A 6,845-nucleotide genomic window follows, 5' to 3' on the forward strand; every position below is an offset into this window, starting at 1 on the left:
TTAATATATATGTTTTGAGCACCTACTCTGGCCAGATACTGTTCTAAGCATAGTGAATTAACATCCCTGCCCTCAAAGAGCTCATGCAGGAAATAGAAAGATTTGTTGTTGTTGCTGCTGTTGCTAAGCTGTGTCCGACTATTTGTGACCCCATGAAATGCAGCACACCAGGCTTCCCCGCCCTTCACTATCTCCCAGAGTTTGCTCAAACTTTTTCATGTCCGTTGAGTTGATGATGCCATCCAACCATCTCATCCTCTCTTGCCCTCTTCTCATCCTGCCCTCAATTTTTCCCAGCATCAGGGTCTTTTTCAGTGAATCTGCTCTTCTCATCAGGTAACCAAAGTCTTGGAGTTTCAGTATCAGTCGTTCCAATGAATATTCAGGGTTGATTTCCTTTAGGATTGACTGATTCGATCTCCTTGCTGTCCAAGGAACGCTCAAGAGTCTTCTCCAGCACCACAGTTTGAGAGCAATTCTTTAGCATTCAGCCTTCTTCATGTTCCAGCTCTCACATCCACACATGCCTAGTGGAAAAACCATAGCTTTGACTATAAGAATGTTGTTGGCAAAGTGATGTCTCTGCTTTTTAGTATGCTGCCTAGTTTTGTCATAGCTTTTCTGCCAAAGAGAGAGCATCTTTTAATTTCATGGCTGCAGTCACTGTCCACAGTGATTTTGGAGCCCAGGAAAATAAAACCTGTCACTGTTTCCACTCTTCCCCCTCTATTTGCCATAAAGTGATAGGACCAGATCTTAGTTTTTTGAATGTTGAGTTTTAAGCCAGCTTTTTCAGTCTCCTCTTTCACCCTCATCAAGATGCTGTTTAGTTCCGCTTCGCTTTCTGCCATTAGAGTGATATCATCTGCATATCTGAGGTTATTGATACTTCTCCCGGTAATCTTAATTCCAGCTTGTGCTTCATCCAGCCCAGCATTTCGCATAATATACTCCGCATATAAATCAAATAAGCAGCCTTGACGTACCCCTTTCTCAATTCTAAACCAGTCTATTATTTCATGTATGGTTCTGACTGTTGCTTCTTGGACTGCATACAGGTTTCTCAGGAGACAGCTAAGGTGGTCCGGTATTCCCATCTCTTGAAGAATTCCAGTTTGTTGTGATCCACCCTGTCAAAGGCTTAAGTGTAGTCAGTGAAGCATAAGTAGATTTTTTTTTGGAATTCCCTTGCTTTTTCTATGATCCAGCGGATATTGGCAATTTGATATTTGGTTCCTCTACCTTTTTTAAATCCAGCTTGAACATCTGGAAGTTCTCAGTTCACAAACTGCTGAAGCCTAGCTTAAAGGATTTGAGCATAACCTTGCTAGCAAGTGAAATAAGAGCAACTGGGTAGTTTGAACATTCTTTGGCATTGTCTTTCTTTGGGATTAGAATGGAAACTGACTTTTTCCAGTCCTGTGGCCACTGCTGAGTTTTCCAAATTTGCTGGCATGTGAAGTGCAACACTTTAACAACATCATCGTTTAGGATTTGAAAAAGCTCAGGTGGAATTCCATCACCTCCACTAGCTTTGTTCATAGTAATGTTTCCTAAGGCCCATTTGACTTCACACTCCAGGATGTCTGGCTCTAGGTATGACCACACCATCTTGGTTATCTGGGTCATTAAGACATTTTTTGTATAGTTCTTCTGTGTATTCTTGCCACCGCTTCTTAATCTCTTCTGCTTCTGTTAGGTCCATACCATTTCTGTCCTTTATTGTGCCCATCTTTGCATGAAATGTTCCCTTGGTATCTCCAATTTTCTTGAAGAGATCTCTAGTCTTTCCCATTCTATTGTTTTCCTCTATTTCTTTGCATTGTTCACTTAAGAAGGCTTTCTTATCTCTCCCTGCTATTCCCTGGAACTCTGTATTCAGTTGGGTGTATCTTTCCCTTTCTCCTTTGCCTTTTGCTTCTCTTCTTTTCTCAGCTTTTTGTAAGGCCTCCTCAGACAACCACTTTGCCTTCTTGTATTTCTTTTTCTTGGGGATGGTTTTGGTCACCACTTCCTATACAGTCTTAAGAACCTCCATCCGTAGTTCTTTAGGTACTCTGTCTACCAGATCTAAGATCTATTCTGATCTTAGATTCAGAATATTAGATTAGATTTAGAATTTTCTTGATTCTAAATTCAAGTATAGATTCTCTTGAATCTATTTGTCACCTCTACTGTATAATCATAAGGGATTTGATTTAGGTCATACTTGAATGGTCTAGTGGTTTTCCCTACCATCTTCAACTTAAGCCTGAACTGTGCAATAAGGAGCTTATGATCTGAGACACAGTCAGCTCCCAGTCTTGTTTTTGCTGACTGTATAGAGCTTCTTCACATAGCTGACTGTATAGCTTCTCTTCTTCTCAGCTGCAAAGAATATAATCAATCTGATTTCAGTGTTGACCATCTGGTGATATCCATGTGTAGAATCATCTCTTGTGTGGTAGGAAGAGGACAAAGATGGTAAATTGTAAACAAAGCAATTATATTTGTTTGCAACTTTCAGTATAGAACAGTATGACAGAATGTGTTGGGAATTTCCTTGGTGGGCCAGTGGTTAAGAATCCACCTTCCAACAAGGGACCTGGGTTCAATTGCTGGTTGGGGAACTAAGATCCCACTTGCCACAGGGCAACTAAGCCTGTACATCACTACTAGAGAGGCTGTGCAGTGCAACAAAAGATCCTACATAATGCAACTAAGACCTAATGCAGCCAAATAATTTTTTTTTTTTTGTAACATGCTGAGTACTGTGGAGGAAATAATGGAGCAGGGTAAGAAATTTAGATAGAGTAGGGAAGCATTGGTTGCAATTTTAAATAGAGTGGTCAGGGGGAGACTCATTGGAAAAGCAAGAATTGAGTAAAGACATGGAAGAAATGAAGGAGTGAGTTGTTTTTGCTTGTGCTCAGTCACTCAGTCATGTCTGACTCTTTGCAATCCATGGACTGTAGCCCGCCAGGCTCCTCTGTCCATGGGATTCTCCAGTCAAGAATACTGGAGTGGGTTGCCATGCCCTCCTCCAGGGGATCTTCCCAACCCAGGGATCAAACTCGCATCTCTTGCATCTCCTGCCATTGGCAGGCAGATACTTTACCACTGCACCACCTTGCAAGCCAAGTGAGTTACATGAACATGAAAGGGAAAGAGCAAGAATGTGCCTGGGTGTTCACGCAATAACCAAAAGGCTAATGGGGCTGGAGCAGGGCATGGGTGCAGAGAGTTGCTAGGCAGGTCAGACAGGTAATGGGGGAATGAGTGGGATGGAGTCTAAGTAAGGACTTTGGCTTTGACTCTGGGAGAAATGAGAAGCCATTGCAGGATTTTGAGCAGAGAAGTAATACAGTATACTTATATCTTAAAATAATCTCTCTGTTTGCTGGGTCAGATGAGAATAGATGACAAGGAAGCAAGTAAAAGCAGGACAAGTGTTAGGAGACCTCTGCAGTAACCCAGGTGAGAGAATGAAGGAGACTCAGGCTAGAGCGGTAGCACTGGAGATGTGATTAAGCGGTCAGATCCTGCATGAATTTTGAAAGCAGAACCAGCATGGCATTCTGGGATTGAATGAAGGGTCTAAGAGAAAACAGCTTTGTTTTTTTAAAAAAAGAATAAAAACCTGATTTCTCCAAACCATCTCCTATTGAGCCCCCTCTGCTGGGCAAATGTGAAATTGCCTCCCACTTTAAAAGACCAACATGCTGCTCCGGGACAATCCAGAGGGATGCGGAGGGGAGGGAATTGGCAAAACCACCACAATATTGTAAAGAAATTATCCTCCAATTAAAATAAATTAATTAATTTTTTAAGAAAAGAACTTCCTGATGGTTGTGGAATGCAAGGTTTGCAGGGATGACCTTCCAAGGCAGATTAGAGGAGGAAGTTAGACACCACCCCTGATATTCACCATACATACCCTGAAGCTAAAGCATTAATTGGAGAACTGGTATAACTGAGCAGACCCCCTAGGCAGTCTAGCTCTGCATCTTAACCAGGCCTGGATATTACCAAGAAAGACAAGATTCCTCGTTTGGACTTTTTAGCAGAGACTTCCCAAATGAAATGCCCGGGTCACCAAAATTTTATGGGAATTGTAGCACCAGGAAAAAAAAAAAAAAAGTGGTGCTGGCAAACAAAGACCTGAGATTTTCATAAACCAATGTTACAGGAAGACTCGGTCCCTAATCATAGAAAAAAGATACCAGGGGGGAAAAAAAAAGATACCAAAAATAGGAAGTAAATGACTCCCTAGAGAAGATCCTATTCACTAGTCTTCTTTGATGCAGACCTGAAGGATGCTGGTTATATAAGGGAAGTCTTCCAAGCAAGTAGATCACAGGGACCGGGAAACTCACTCCACTGCTCCAGGAAGTGTGTTATAGACGATGCCCCCAAGATTTGCGGTTCCATCACTTACCTATACAGATCTGTCCAGCAAGATACAGCACAGGTCCTGAACCACCAAACCCTTTTCTTAAGAGTAATTAATGTGATTGTCCTTTTTTTTTTCTTCCCCACTATTGCATATGAGTAGTGGTTATTGGCAGATACTACTAATTAGAACAAAGATTGGGATTTTATTGGGATTATTATATGGTCAATAATATGTAAGCAAATGTACCTTATAATTGATGTTAACATAAAATGATTGGATGGCATCACTGACTCAATGGACATGAGTTTGAGCAAACTCTGGGACCTGGTGAAGGACAGGGAAGCCTGGCGTGCTGCAGTCCACGGGGTCACAAAGAGTCGAACACAACTGAGCGACTGAACAAAAACAACATGAGTGCAGATGTTTAGGGATAGTTTGTGTTAGAAAAAAAAATCAATGAAGTTAGATGAGCATGTCTTGGTCAGCAAAATGCTGGAAAATTCAAAACTGATTTTAAAAGCAGATTGTACTATTTGACTTTGTTTTTTAATCATAAGAGCGAGGGAAGCATTGGGCTGGAAATTGGAAGAACTTTGTGCAAAGATAGTGATTGAGATCCTTAGACTGAAGAGGTCTACATTATGGACAAAATGGAATGCAATCAACCTAGTGCTCAAAAAAGGTCTTGGCCCTGCACCTGCATAAATGAACCAAGTGTTCATGAATCTGTTCTTATCCTTGCACCATCTGAGAACTTTGATGCATGTGAAGGAAGCACAAGTGAGATAGGTGGGCTCTATCTATTGTTTAGTCCATCAGTTCAGTTCAGTTGCTCAGTCATGTTCAATTCCTTGTGACCCCATGGACTGCAGCACACCAGGCTTCCTTGTCGGTCACCAACTCCTGGAGCTTGCTCAAACTCATGTCTATGGCATCAGTGATGCCATCCAACCATCTCATCCTCTGCCATCCCCCCATCCCCTTCTCCTCCTGCCTTCAATCTTTCCCAACATCAGGGTCTTTTCCAATGAGTCGGTTCTTCACATCAGGTGGCCAAATTATTGGAGTTTCAGCTTCAGCATCAGTCCTTCTAATGAATATTCAGGACTGATTTCCTTTAGGATGGACTGGATTTCCTTGCAGTCCAAGGGACTCTCAAGAGTCTTCTCCAACACCACAGTTTAAAAGTTTAGTCCAGAAGTAACAGGATGATGTAAAACCACACCAGGGTAAGATAAAAGTCTGAACTAGAAGATTAGATAGACATGTCTGGGAGATGATATACTTGGGGAACAGCTGCTTCATGATGCTGCCTCTGGCTACAAGCTGGACATGGATGATTTTAACTTTGGGAAGAAGGTGAGTAGCAGTTGTCCTTGAAGTGGTTAGGTCATGCTTAGTGGGCTCATCTTAGGCTGTACAGGGAGAAAGGCAGGGGGGCTGGTAATTAGGATATAACTGTGGCTGATTCATGTTGATGTAAGGCAGGAACTAACACAATATTGCAAAGCAATTATCCTCCAATTTTAAAAAAAGAATGTAGTGGAGACCTTTCAAGGTATCCGCCTGGTTAATGGGGGTCTTTACTTCCTCTTTAGATGCTGCCCCTCAGTTTTTGATATGGACTCCAGCAGTCACATTTGAAAGTTTTTTTTTAATGTCTAAAAGCATGTTTCATAATGTTTTGATTTCTCATTTAATTATACTGTGGTCAGAGAATGTGGTCTGTGTGATATTGATTCTTTGGTATTTATTGAAGCTGGCTTTGTTACTTAGTAAGTGATCAATAAGTGTTCCATGCGTGCTTGAAAAGAATGTGTACTCTCTAATTGCTGAGAGCAGCGTTCTATATAAGTTCACTAAATGAAGTTAATTGCGTCATTCAAATCTTCTATATCCTGGTTCATTACTGCTCTGTAGATCTGTCAGTTACTGACAGAGCTGTATTATAGCCCACCATGATGGTGAATTTCTGAATCTCCCCTTACACTTCTGTCAATATTCACTTTATATGCATGTCATTAGAAGCACACACTTTAGAATTATATTCTCTGCATGAATTGAACCCTTTGTTACTGTGCATGTGATCCTTTTTTCTGTAGTAGTGCTTTTGCTCTAGAGGACATTGTGCCTGACATCAATACATGGTTATCTAAGGCCAGCTCCTCTTGGCTACTCAAGAGCATTAGTTCAGAAGTCCTCACTTTTCTTTCATCAGTTTTTTTTCCATCTTTGTTGGTTTGTTCCAATCACCATAAAATCATGTTGTTATTTTTTCTATTTAAAAAAATTTCATTTGACCCCACTTCCTCATCTAGCTATAGCCTAATTTCTCTGTTTTCTAAATTCTCAGTAGAATTTTTAGCAACATTTTTTGAAAGAATGATATTTAGCCCTCGCCTCCCATTCTCTTATTTTTCTCATTTTCAGTTTTTTCTGTTATGTTTTAAAATAATATATTATTTTAGAT

The sequence above is a fragment of the Bos grunniens genome, chromosome 19, assembly GCF_055505025.1.
Source record: "Bos grunniens cultivar Pamir isolate PY7600 chromosome 19, Bosgru_T2T1.0, whole genome shotgun sequence".
NCBI lineage: Eukaryota > Metazoa > Chordata > Mammalia > Artiodactyla > Bovidae > Bos > Bos grunniens.